The following is a 14,989-nucleotide window of genomic DNA, read 5'->3' as shown; positions in this document are numbered from 1 at the left end:
CGTTTATGCGGAGGTTTTAGGCTATAGTACATAAGGAAAATCCTTCGGGAAAGTAGAGAAAAACTAGAAAATTGGTTCGTTTAGAATTGGAAATTTTCCACTCAGTGCATGCTAGATCTCCGATGATTGTTTGGCGCGTATCGAGTTATGCAATGTTGCTGCCCGCTGGAGAGCAAAATATGAATACTAGATTATTAATAAAATCGTTTGGCGCCAAACGAGCTGATTTGTGCAAAAATTTCACTGAGCCTACTTGATTCACGTGTTTCTTTATTTCGAATCACATGTTCAATTAAGTAAGGGCGCCAAACGAACAGCATACAGGTTTCCATTTTCCGATATATAAATTTGGGTTCAATATCGTGAAGTCAAATTGTAAAACGACTATAAGAAAAGAAAGTGATTAACGGTTTTTTACGATTCGTTGTTTTCCTAAAATTTCAAAATTGTATCTTCATGATAGATGTAATTATTGCTTTCACAATGCACTGAGACAACAGGATTAGCACACCTCATCTGTCACTTCAAATTAAGACCGTTAAATCAAACCCCAAAATTGTTCGGCTCTCTACTTTTTGGAACGATTCCATTCGAATTAGAAGGATGTTTTCTGTTTTTTTTCGGCTTAAATTTTTCATAAGCATTTCACGTGCTATACCTTTGAAGGATTTTTTGGACGGGATTTTGTGTAAATTTTTCTCGAAACGACCATAAAAATTTCGTCAATTGCTTCAAATATTTGAGTAGCTATGAACAGTTTCGTCCAATCTACTCGAACCATCCCGTTTGCCTCCTGTTTTTAAATTACATCGATTGAACCGAGATTTGGAACTCATCGACATGTTTTACCTATTGGAATGATTCACTCTCTTGCTCATAAACCGTCAATCTGATTTTGTTGTATTTTGCTTGAATCATTTGGGACTTTTAAGAGCAGGTAAAAAACATTCTACTTCACTAATCTCGAGCAATCATGAGGGTCGCTCGATTATTCTAATTTAAGAGTATTCGAAATAATTTCCATACAAAGATAATTTTCGAGCAGTGAGAAATTCCCCGGGACAGCTACAGGTACAGAAATAAAGGGAACATGTACAGAAGCTAAGTTCAGGTAAAAATAAAGAAGGTACAGGAACAAGTGCAGAAAGTACAAAACCAAGTACAGAAATGAGGTAAACAAGTAAAGGAAGCACTAGCATAATTGAGTGCAGAAAAAAGTACAGAATGAACAGATGGTACAGATATAAGTACAAAAGTTACAGGACCAAATACAGAAAATACTGGAGCAGGTATAGAACGTACAGGAACAAATTCTGAAACAAGCACAGAAAGTACAGGAAGAGATATCGAAATTTTTCTGTAAGCGACTTTTCCCCCTATTCCAGCAGTAGGAGTTTTGAGCGCTGTATGACAAAGAAATGCTTGGGAGCAACGGAAAACACGATTTTTTATACTGTTACATACAATTGTTTCTAAGAACCAAAAGGATTGTGTACAGCATTCTTTTTCATGACATTTAGCCTCGGACCGATTTTGGCACGGCTCGTTTTTGGCAACATAATCGTTCGAATATGACATATATAAACCAGATGATGGCAGAATTTTTTTAAATTATTTTGTTTTGAACTACTTACAGCAATAAATGCTGGAACAACATAACATCCATATACCATTCGAATCAGTTCGTCGAGATCAGCAAATGCGTGTGTGACAAATAACTTCAATTAATTTTCTCGGAAAATTTCTTTTCTACAAATTCAGATTCATACGAAAAGTCGTATGCTCCCAAACAAAGTTCCTGCATTATGTTTGGTTCCGACCTCTGGTTTCGGAACTACAGGATGATATGTGAAACGAAATCAAAATTGTGTAACTCATTTTTCTTGAAGATGGCTGAACCGATCTAAGATGCAAATGAAATCTAAGAATCATCTAAGATTCAAATGAAAAGTTTCAAAGTTCTATAAAACATCTTGCTTTTCAGTCAGATCCAACTTCCGGTTTCGGGGATTGTATAAAAATGTCTATTCCACATAATTTAATCAGGTTTATCGGGTTAGCAGATTTGGATAGTCGATAAAAAAATTAACTTTTTTCAGTTTTAGTGGTATTCAGTTGTCGATCAGAAGGCACCTAAAAATTTAATTCGTGCTATGATCTCTCAAAGATGTCTTAACTGATTTTCAAATGTTTTGAAACAAATGTAAAGTGTACAGCTACTCAGGTGAATTTATCTGACTTCGGCCATACCGCTTTTAGAATTCCGGTTCCAGTATAAAATCGTTTCTCAAAGCTCAATCGTTTTCTCAAAAAAAGCCTAATCAAATTTCAGAAACAAAAATTTTAATTAAAACAAACTTATATACAAAAAATTAATTATTTTATCCAATTATGACTTCCGGTTCTCGAATTACATGATGATGAATTTTTAAAATTCAAACCGATATAGAAGATGACAATCCCGAAAAGCTTTAAAGTTGAACTCAAAACTGTTGTAATTTATTCGTCATATGGCCATACGAATCGGTTTGGGTTATGCTGGTTCCTGAATACCGGCTCTGGAAGTACCTTAAATTACCGTAAACTCTAGAGTGGAACTTACATATCATGGCATGTTTAATCGATTATCACACTTCTAGATTCAAATTCGATTCGATTTGCAGTTTCGACATTACAGAGTAATGGGTGATTAAAATCTCAAATTGTCGCTTAAAACGAGGGTCATTAAAATAATGTCATGAAAACTTAAACACCGAAGAATATTCATGCAAAAAACACATGCGGATTGATAAAAATAGGTATCATCTCACTGCTAGGTGGATTAAACACGTTTTTTACTATGTATTCAATATACCGATACATGTCATCTCTGTTATTAACTTTGTAATATAAACGGATTTGCGCGATGGTTGATTTTTATTATTCATTTTATAATCCTGAAAGACAATCAATAACATGGAAGAAGAAATCATTCCTAATAAAACTTTTCTACGAAGCTAGACGGAAATTGATAGGTTGAATAAAGAGATGATTTAGTAAAATAGAGTAATCAGAAGTAAAACATTGAAAATATCTGATAACTGAAAGGAAAAAGAAACTCCTGCAATTGTCGCCTTTCACGACATGGAAGCAGGAACCCAGTGGATCTATTCTTGGTTCATTTTTTTCCGCCGGATTCCACACGGCATCTAGGCTGGTACAGTCCGGAGAGAGCTAATAGGTACTATCAATCTCCTAGTGGACCCCAGCCCCTCGTTCGCGTTCGTTAAATCAGATTAAAGATTTTCTAAATTTTATTATTGCGCTATGAAGTGTGCAGGGGTCCGCTAGTAATATAATATTTTTTGAGTTTCGGAGGAGGTTTGAACCGATAAAACACCCCCTATGTACACGCCTGATTATTATTATTATTATTATTACAAGAGCAAAAGTTCAGAAACTGCAGGAACCAGGTGCAGAAAGTAAGGACAGAAGCGAATGCAGAAACGAACTTCAAAGTTAAAAGGTTAATAGCAAATGATATTAAGGGCTGAGGCCAATGTGTTTTAGGGTGCTTTAGAGGGCTATTTTCACGCTTCAAATCTGATTTTCTCAGAAACGGTGACCAAGAAACTGAAGCAGAAAAAACTGCGCCGCTATAGAAATCGACTTACCTTCACAAAAATAACATTCACTTCATTTTTATCGCTACAACATATATTTTTTTATGCACTAATCGCATCTGAATTAAATTATCTAGACATTATCAGGATAGATGTTTGATGCAGGCCTTTGAAGGCGAGATATTCAAGGAACAAGTTGAAAGACGGGGTTTTCAGCTATGCAATTCTTTCTTCAGAAAAAAAAACTTTCCCGATCGCTAAAGTCGATGAAATTTTCACAGCATAATTTAACTAATTTTCTAAGAGATTGTCATGTTTATTGAAGATGATTCTGAGACATCTGTTTTGTAAGGAGTGTATCGAAAAGAAGCTATCCACAAATTTTTCTCTCAAATTATGATAAAAAAGATATTTTATTCAAACTAAAAATTGATCCTTTATTGTACGAGGTTAAACTTGAGTCTAATGAAAACCGAATGAAATTTAAGTTATTCCTTCACGAATTTTCAAACTTTTGATCGAACGCTTTTCATCAAGTTCCGGACAAGTGTTGAATCGCATTTTTTGGACGCTTGAGCCAAAATTTTGTTGAACTCCTGCATGTTCCCAGCTGCCTTACCAGTGTTCTTGAAGACCCTCTTCACGAACAATGTCGAAAAATTGTGTACAAATGGTGCACAGAACGCGGACTGTCACTGAGAAAGATAGCAAAAATGGAAGGAGTAAGTGAAAAAGCCGTGCGAAATGCAATCAGGAAGTTCGGTGAGGATAACATCTTTGAGGATAAACCGAAAACGGGTCGAAAAAAGGTCCTGTTAACACTTAGTTGGATAAACGTATACTGAAGGCGTTCGAGCAAAAGAAGGAGGTTTCAGTTCGGGATGTGGCCAAAAAAGTGGGCACGTCGAAGTCAAATGTTCTTCGTGCTGAAGAACGTTTGAATCTTCGACCCTATAAGAAGCAGAAACAACCAAAACGTAGTCCGAAACAAGAAGCATCGATCAGGCCGAGGGCTTGAAAGCTGTACAATACGATTCTTGCTGGAAATTTAAACTGCATAATCATGGACGACGAAACCTACAGGAAACTCGATTACAAATCCTTGCCGGAACCACAATATTATACGGTGCGAGAAGGGCAAGTGTTACACCAGCCCGAGACATCGATTGAAGTCGAAAAATTTGGTAAGAAAGCTATGATCTGGCAAGCAATTTGTAGCTGCGGTAAGATTTCGAAACCCTTCATCACCACTGCTTCAATGAACAGCGAAATAAACATCAAGGAATGATTACAAAAACGACTTCTACCCATGATTCGAAGCCACAAGGATCCTGTTGTCTTCTGGCAGATCTTGCTTCTTGCCACTACTCTAAATCAACGGTAGAATGGTATACTACCAAAAATGTCACTTTCATCCCAGAAGACATGAATCCACCAAATTGCCCACAACTTCGACCAATTGAGGAATTTTGGGCATTAACGAAGGCACATCTTAGGAAACTTGTCTCGGCAGCCGAAACCATTCAACAGTTCGAAAAAGATTGGAAAAAAGTGTCAAAACTTGTCGCCAAGAAGTCGGAATTTAATGAGGAACGTTCACAAGAAGGTGCGCCAGCTAGTCTACAATAGAGATGGGCAATTCGTTCGTTCCTCAGTTCAAAGTCGAGGGATTTTGGTCCCTCAAACTTTTTTCGAGAACGGTACTAAAAAGAAAGTATTGGCACGAAACGTCAGTTCTATTTCGAGGGACCTTTTTTTCCTCGCTTAAAGCCTACAAAAGTGAGTTCTCGTTTAGTCTTTGAACAAACAAACCAACTATGAATAGAACGAACGAACGGCTCTGGAGAACTAGTTCTTTCAACAGAACTCTGCATCACTGAACGGTTCTTTGAAATGAACTGTTTTACCTATCTCTAGTCTACAATGGCTAAATAGCAAATGTTGAGAATAATATTCTGTTGTTGTAGTCTAATATTATCAGTAAATCGAATAAAATTTGAATATCTAACACTTGTGAATTATTTACAGCGAAATCAAAGTGCGTCCATACGTTCTGGGACAGTATTTATAAAATTCAGGTTCGAAACTGACTCGATTTTCAGTTCAACAACGTTAAAACTAGCTTGAAACAAACGGTTTGACAGCAGTTAGGGTGGAAACTGGGTTAGGTTTGGCATCAAGCGAAAACGACATAAGTTCACTGGTTCACGGTTACTGAGCCAACATTTTTTTAAGGAACTGTATGGGACACTGTAATCTTGAGTTTATCTTTGTTCCAGATGACGTTGATGTTGGCCGCAACTTTTGGTATTTGTTGGTCCGCGGGAAACACCCCCTGACTACGAATACCCGATGGGTGGCCGGCCCGCATACTGGTCATAGACTAGAGCGGCCTTCCGTGGCCGATGATGGTGATGTTACGTGATGTAAATTATGCATCTAGATTTTATTATGTAAGACTCGAGATTGCTACAAGTGTTTACTAAAATTGAAACTGTTCCTTGGGATAACGATCATCACGCACTCATAAAAATTATCAGATGCTATACTTTCTTGGATAGTCTTTAGATAATTGAACAATCAGAAAAATTTCCTGTTGTCGATCTAATTCGGCATTCCATCATGCCGAGCTTGAGAATCGGTTTAAAGTGACATCCCTAACCGCATCGTATTATCTAGTATGAGGAGAATATCAATATTTAATTGCAACAATCATGATGACATATCAGTTGGGTTTTCAACGAAACGAACTGAAATGTATTGATTTTGGAATGGAACTCACTTCGCAGCACACGAAATAAAACAAGAAGAACTTCACTCGTACATACTCTGTTGGTCGTTTTGTGATGATCGGCTCCGGCTCATGAATGGGTGCAGCAGGAAACAGGACACACAGGTTCCGGCCGCTATGTTTATGTATAGAAACACCGGAGAAACCATCGAGAACCGACGATAAATACGCTCGGTACGCCATGTGTTTCGTTCCGACTGGTCCAGCCGAAGCTGACGAGGACGTAAACAGAGCGAGCTTTCCTTCACGTGGTAGCTCGGAAAAGTGCTCCGGAGAATCGCGCTCAGCGGTGAGCGAACGGAAGCTACGGGACGACCGGCAGGTCCTTAAAAAGGTGCCGATAAGGATGAAAAATCTCCAGTCGCGTTCGGAGTTTTGTGCAGTTTAGGTCTCGGGGAAAGAGAAAAAGGAAAAAGAAAAACCAAACGACCAACGAACCGAGGTAAACAGAATGCTGAAGGCAGTCAGTGAAAGGTTGTTAAATAAAGTCGGAAGCTCTGCTGGTCGGGGAAAGGCTGTATCCTGTTTGCATTAGGGATTTGCGGAACTGCTGAACGGGCAAACAATCAGGTGTCTATCGGTGTGGTTGTGTTTATTTACAGGCCTCCGTCTCACGTTACTCGCGTTACACGAATACTGTAATCGGTGAGAAAATCCTGTCGGTGAAATTTAAAACAAAAAAAGGGTGCGTGTGAATAACCATCAGGTGAAGTGAAAAGCGATCCAAAACTATTGGGGAAGCTACCGACGGCGAACGGATGGGCGAACAAAGACAATCATCGATCGAAAAACGGCTCACCGGAGCAGAGAAGTGAGTGGCCTGGTCTGGCCTGGCAGGACGAATGGAATGAGTCAGTCGGAAAAGCCCAAGGATAAAGCACACATCTATGTACTTTAGACGTCTCTGCTGCTTCTCGGTCGTTCTGTTCCTTGCATTGTCGTGGCCCTTTTCAACGGAAGCAGCCCTTTTGTAAAGCTTTGTTCGAAATTCTCCTGTCGACTGACTAGAAAACGTTACACAAGTGATGCAGCTCGGTACCACGTGAGTTGTGTGAGTGGATAGTTTTTTATTTCGGTCAGCTGCTAGACGGACCACCGGTTCGAAAACGGACCCATTCCGAATGTCAGCAAACGAAAACAGCTGAAATAAACCACCCGGTCACCCATTTTTTTACGCTCGCTTGCGGGGCTGATGCACTCGCCACTGACGTTGTGTTGGTAACACACACACCCACACACACTCAGCATTATCCCCCCTGTGCCGTTCTGAACACCGTACTTCCGCTATTGATTGCTGCTATCAAAAATATGCACAGCAAAACGAAGTGATTTCAACTTTTTCCTCTCGGTGCTTAGAGGGTGGGGGCAGTCGGTCGTTTGATTCTTCTTCAAAGAAGAGTAAGAGCAAATAAAAAAAGTAGGAAAAGTGCTACAATTGGAGAAAATCAATTTCGTGTAAAATATGTGCTCATTGAAGCTCGACTCAAACGAGTAGTGAAATGGAAAAAATAATGTGAAAAATTGTGAAGTGAATGCTAAGGATTTCGGTCGGATCGGAAGTGTTCGCTCGTCAGGTGTTGTGCTGTGTGCTACGTGTGTGCTACCGACTTATACAAAACGGGACTTGGTTTTCCTACAACTGGAAGGAAGATGCTGAAGTAATTTTGAACAGGTAATAATTTTGCTTCGTTTGTTAGTTTTCTATCGTTTCGCATTGGGAAGAAAAAGTGTACTTACCTAGTACGGTAAAGTTCGCAATATGACAGAGAAAAATGAATATCATCTAAAATTCAATTGACAGCATTCAGTAATGTTGCAATTAGGTTTTCATCGTCACTGCTAACTTCAACTTTTATTGGTAGAACTGTTTACATGCTCCTAAGGCAACTTAGTTCAACGTCAGGGCGATCTCCATAGAAACAGTACTGTCAGAAAAGAATCCGAGTTCAAATTAGACGTCTTGTTGAATTTTCAACGATTCTGCGTGAATAACTATCAAACTGTCAAAAAGAATGTTGCACCCCAAACTGAAAACCATAAATAAAAAGCCGGAAAGAAAAACCATGTTTTCGCTTTGGTTAGCCAATTAACAGTAGAAACCCGTGCTTGTTTTCGTCCAACAATTTGATCTAGTTCTACATTGAATCAAAGCATGTTTATTTATTTTATCATGTGCTAGCAGACCCCAGCACACTTCGATCGACGACACGACCTGCCACTCGTTTTTCATGGTTGAAAAATGAAAATTGTGCTCTCTATAAAATACCGCATTATAAAGCCTTTTATGCTTGTAGAGAACATTCTAGTGGAGGCCTAGCAATATATGTCAAACAAGATATTGAACATAGACTGATTAAGAATTACACGTCCGATGGATTTCACCATATAAACATCGAGCTTTGTATTAAAGGACATTTTTATAATATTCATGGTGTGTATCGTCCCCCTAGCTTTGATTTTAACGAATTTTCCGTTTACCTAGAAAGCTTGATGTGTTCAATTCAACCGAAGCATACGTGTTTTATTGTAGGTGATATAAATGTTCCTATAAATCTCATTCATAACAATATTGTGACAAGATATAAGGCTCTGCTAGAATCATATGACTTTTCGTGTACAAATTGTTTTACTACAAGACCAATTAGCGACAATATACTTGACCATATTATTTGTAAACTTGACGACGTTAATCGTATTCGCAACGACACAATATTTAATGAACTAAGCGACCACTCTCAAATCTTAACAACTTTCAAAATACTGGCTGATAAAGAACCTATGACGTTAACGAAAAAAATAATTAACTATCGTCAGGTAAATCTTGATTTTTCCAATTTTATTAATAGTATTGATGTCATTGAGGACGCTGAAACAGTTCTTCAATCTATAGTTTTCGTATATAACTCTCTACTCGAACAACATACAAGAATAATAACTAAAACAGTCACAGTGAAAGGTAATCATTGCCCATGGATGAGCTTTGATTTATGGACACTAGTGAAAATAAAAAGCAATTACCTCAAACGTATCAACACGGAAAGACCGATATCAGCATTTTGGCGAAAAAATTTGTTGATTTTCTGATTTTAGTTAGTTATTTTTTGAGACAACTAAAAAAATCTTACTTTTGCTAATTTAGATTTTTTAATTCTAATTTCCTTGATAATAATAAAATATTTATTGAAATGGCTATTTTTTTAGTTGAATTCACCAATTGTCATTTCTTAGCTAAGGCACACTTCATATCCATTCAACTAATTTTTTAGTTGAATTAGAGAAATAAAACGTTGTTTTCAACCAACATAAATGGTTGAATTGGTTTCTGCAATTTGCAGCTATATGGCGCTTTGTCGCTGAAATAACGCACCGTGATGACTACTAGCCACTAGATGGCACACTACTACCGAAAAAAAATTTCAGTCGCGGTTGTCTTTTCTATATTGGCAGGTATAAATACGATGTTGTATTGGAGAAAAAGACATAAGCGAAACATAAACTTCTTTTTGAACATTTTTCTTCTAAATCGCTGTTTTCTTCATTCGACTGCGCGAAATCGACTCTCTCACTGAAAACTTTGAGCACTCGGAAAATAAAAACCGAATACAAGTAATACACCGGACGGCGTAGCCCGGAAGGTTGGAAGATACAAAAACATCATTTGACATATACAATTAGAGTGCAACATTCGAAACTCAATTCACTGTTCCGCGTAAAAACACTTTGCACTAACAGTTTACGTCATTTTTACATACCGGTTTAGAAATTTATATATGGATATATCGTAACACATGCGTAAAACATCTAAACAATTTGCAAGCTGTTTCAACAAGACTGTCCCTTTTAGCTTTTTATTGGATTGTTTTGTTTTGACACTTCTCATGAATTTTGTGGCTAATAAACTGGTGATAGATAAATAGAAACAAATTTTCTGATTTTAAAAACAAAATTAGTTGTCAATGAGAATTTCGTGTTGGATTGAGATATTGCTGGTTTGTGTCCAGAATATTCGCCAACTAAACACATTCTCTAAAAATAAGAGTTTTTTTCAGCAAATAAAATCTCAATTTTAACTAATTTTATAGTTATTTTGGAAATTTTGTTGTTAAAATCAACTAATTCAAAAACAGTAATACGAATTAGGCGCAGAGCTAATTTCGGTCGTTCCGTGAAGGCAAGCCCCCACGATCAGCATCTCAAACAAATGCTATCACATATATCTAAAAAGGTCGACTCCATGAAAAAGGCGAATAAAAAAAATTATTTCGAAAACCTTCTCATTAACGTACCTCATTCGAAATTTTGGACAAATCTTAAATCTACGTTCGGAATAACAAAAGAAAAGGATAAGATACGCTTGATCGACAGGGGCAACAACATTAATGACAACAAGGAAGTTTGTGATATTTTCAACAAATTCTTTTCAAATATCGGTAACGAATTAGCTAAAGCTATTCCTGTAAACTCATCTTTTTGTCCAATAAGTAACGTTCGTCGTGTTTGTGATTCTATTTTTCTACGTCCTTCATCTGTAAATGAAGTGATACTGTTAATACAAGGTTTGGATAATAAGAAGAGTAACGGCCCTGATAACGTCTCTGTCAGTGTACTAAAACATAATTCATTTGCATTCGCAAAAATACTCTCTCAGTGCTTTAACGTAATTATTCAGACCGGTTACTACCCTGATTGCCTCAAGGTGGCTAAAGTCATTCCTGTGTTCAAATCGGGTGACCGTTGTGATTGTAATAATTACCGTCCTATATCTACATTGTCCGTATTCAACAAAATATTTGAAAAACTTCTAGTCACTAGACTTATCGAATTCCTAAGTAAGCATAATATCCTCTTTAGATTCCAATATGGCTTCAGACAAGGTTCTAGCACCCAAACCGCTATAATTGAATTAGTTGACGAAATTATAAGCGAGATCGATAGTAAAAATATAGTTGGTGCATTATTTTTAGACCTTAAAAAAACTTTTGACACATTAGATCATAGTATACTTTTGGACAAACTCGATTGCTATGGGATCAGGGGCATTGCTAATTCAATTATCCGTAGTTACTTGACTAATAGAAAACAATTTGTATCCATCGAAAGTGACAGTAGCAACCTTGCTCCAATAAACATTGGTGTTCCACAAGGAAGTAATATTGGTCCACTATTGTTTCTTTTATATATTAATGATATAGGTAATTTACATCTTAAAGGAACTCCACGACTATTCGCCGACGACACAGCTCTGTTCTATCCTGACAGTGACATCAATGCTATTATTAACTCAATGGAAAGTGATTTAAGAACTCTTGATCAATATTTCAATGCGAACTTATTATCATTAAATGCCACAAAGACCAAGTATATGATTTTCCGTTCCACAAGGAAAATTATACCAACGCATAATCATCCCCAGCTTGGACACAATATTATTGAAAAAGTTGACTATTTCAAGTATCTGGGCATATATTTCGACCCCACATTAACCTGGGCTCACCACATAAAGTTTGTTGCCAAGCACGTGGCGTCGTACTGCGGTGTTTTATGGAGAGTCAAGTCCTTTGTTCCCCAGCGTGTGCTGTTAAATTTTTATTTTGCTTATATCCATTCACAGCTCAACTACTTGGTATCGGTGTGGGGGCGAGCCGCTAGTTCTCATCTGAAGAAACTCCAAACTCTACAGAACAGATGCCTAAAAATCATTTTCAATAAACCCTTACTATTCTCGAGTCTATTGTTATACTCTAACAGAAACCATAATGTTTTACCAATAACATACTTATGTGATGTCCAAACGTTGCTATTCATCCATGATAATTTGTATAAATCCACAGTACACCATAACCTACAGTTCCCAACTATATCCCATTCTAGAACAACACGCCGTAGTAACAATTTGTTTCGTGTTCGAGCAGCTACAAGCCTTGGTCAAAGACGGATCCTTTTTGTTGGTCCAACTAAATATAATGCACTTCCGCCTGACATGCGAGGAATAAGCAATCGTGCCACATTTGCGGCTAGACTAAAGTACCATTTTAAGCACAGACTGAACGAGATATTTAGCTAATTTAGTTTTTTGTTTTATAATGTAATGTATTTATCGTCAACAGTATTTCATATTAATAACTAATTACCTAATTTAATTTGTACTTTCTTTCCAACATAGCGTAGTAATTAAATTGTGGATCCCTTAAAAGGAAATCTTTTCCACTGGGATTCCACTTCAATAAATTGCACATCAAACCATGAATAAATAGAATCTCAGCGGACTTTGAATCAAAATTAAATTTGTATTTCTAGTATAATTATTGCCAGTGTCTATTTGTTTCTTGTTTTTCCGCTGAGACTAGTTGCGTCCACTACCAGGGGGCTTCAAATTGAAGCTTTTTGGTGTGGGGGAGTGTGGTGGGCAAAAAAAAAAAAAAAAAAACTGTATCACAAATCCAACTACCCCTCAGTAACTGGTAATGTCAAAATGAAATTCTTCGAAAAATCGAATCGTAAAGTTACGATCTGAAGCGGAATGCAGAATTTTAAACACCTGATCTGATCGCGGAGGACAATTTCTACACAATGAAATTGAGTTTCTAACCAATGGTATATGGGAGTTATGCTCCTCCAGCATTTATTACTGTAGGTAGTTTAAATCAAAATAATTATGGAATTACTTTCAACTTGAAAATGCTGCCATCATCTGGTTTACTTATGGCATATTCGAACGATTATGTTGCCAAAAACGAACCGTGCTAAAATCGGTCCGAGGCAAAATGCCATGAAAAAAGATGCTGTCCACAGTCTTTTAGGTACTTAGAAACAATTGTATGTAACAGTATAAAAAATCGTGTTTCACGTAGCTCCCAAGCATTGCTTTGTCATACAGCGCTCAAAACTCCTACTACTGGAATAAGGTGAAAAGTCGTTTACACAAAAAATTCGATATCTCCGTTAAAACTGGACGGATTTTAACAATCTATGGCTTGTTGGATAGCTATTACCGTGCGGAATTACACATGCACACACGCACATTTGCTCATTTCGTCGAGCTGAATCGATTGGTATATGACACTCGGCCGTCTGGACCTCGGACAATTTTTCTAAAGTTTGAGCGAATTCTATACCTATTTTTTTGAATATATATAAAAGAGGTAAAACCTGTATGTTTATTGATATTCTTAGTTCCATGGTAACTGTTTGGCAGCAACCAGAACAGTGTTGCTTGTAAACTTTATATTTTAAGTTTCCAATGGGGTAGTTCAATATTAGGGTAACTTGTGGTATATCGCTCATGGACACTTCTTTCTTCGATTTCACTGCGATGCTCAATAATATTAACCATGAATAAGCCTGTGCCATTTTTTTTCCTTCGAAGTTTGGGAAAATGGTTACAAATTGAATATTCAAAGTATTGTCCATCCGACGACACGACGTGCCTTTCGCATTTGAGAACTGTCTCACAAGTGTGTGATGTGCACTCAGGGAAAATAAGTAGTGAAAATCATGAGACTAATCTTATGATGCATCAAAAATCACAATTTCAAAAGAATTATATGAACAATATATCTCTATTATAATGTTTCTGACTTTGCAATATACACATCATCTATCTTTTTTATCAGTATGTTATATTAGAGAAGTTAAGTTTGCTATAGAAATTTCACACAATGCTCCTAAAAATTTCGTATGAATTTAATAAGGCGTTTTATTGGAATTATAATTTTCGTGACTGATTATTATGAAATTCCATATATTTTTTGCTGAGTGTGAAAAAATTTGTATAAGGTGCTTATCCCTTGCCTAAGTAGCGGAATGCGCGCATCGCGTTTTTAATCAATTATTCAATAACTAGACAGATTTTCGAAAAACTAAAAACACTTAAGTTCTCGCAATTAAATTTATCACAACTAAGTATTCTTAGAACTTTGAAATGTTGCTTTGCCGAGCCGTAATTGATTTTTGAAACGTATTAACGGTTACTGTTCCATTCCTCGGGGATGTTTTTAGAACTGAAAAGTAGTGTTTGTAGCAGAATTTCACAAAGAATCTGAAAATGCAACTCAAAGTTATAAAACTTTAGCCAAAACAACCGAAATTTAAAAAAGTTTACATAAACTTTTCCGCATTTTTTTATTGCTTGCGTGCTGCTGTTTCGTATTGAGGTGGTGTGTGAAATACACTGTGGGTTCGGTGGCATTATATCGTGAGCAAAAATTACAATGACGTGAATTTATGCAGCGTTGGGTTTTGTGTTGAAATGAAAACGAGTTGAATACAATAAAATGGGTATTGTAAGAAGTCGTCAATTTTCTAAGTAACTGTCATTTATAATTCTAAAAATGTCCAACTCTGTTGAGCTCAATTCATTGATGTTGCTGAAGCAATAATGCTTGGCTATATAATATCATATAATAGGTATAATTTTAGATTGTAGCAATTTTTATAGCCAAACGAAAACTTCAACTTTGACAGGCTACTGAATGAAATGAGTACAAGCAAAGTATTATCGTTTATGTAGAATATTGGAAAATATAACTTTTATATAATCTGTGATACAAACAATGTGGCCTGGTGAACTACTGGCAAAGATATCGAAAATACTTGA

General features: G+C 36.8%; 1 protein-coding gene across 1 annotated transcript in view; it reads left to right on the top strand.

The window, feature by feature from the left end:
* The first annotated feature begins 6,766 nt into the window (after positions 1-6,766).
* Positions 6,767-14,989, top strand: part of LOC131435017 (uncharacterized) — a 425,332-nt gene continuing 417,109 nt past the window's right edge. Inside the window, exon 1 of the mRNA XM_058602473.1 lies at positions 6,767-8,065. The gene's annotated coding sequence lies outside the window, so the exon portion shown is untranslated. The remainder of the gene's footprint in view (positions 8,066-14,989) is intronic.

Source organism: Malaya genurostris, chromosome 3 (assembly GCF_030247185.1).
Source record: "Malaya genurostris strain Urasoe2022 chromosome 3, Malgen_1.1, whole genome shotgun sequence".
Lineage (NCBI taxonomy): Eukaryota > Metazoa > Arthropoda > Insecta > Diptera > Culicidae > Malaya > Malaya genurostris.
Note: the sequence above shows the minus strand (reverse complement) of the source record. Positions and strands in the feature narration are given on the sequence as shown.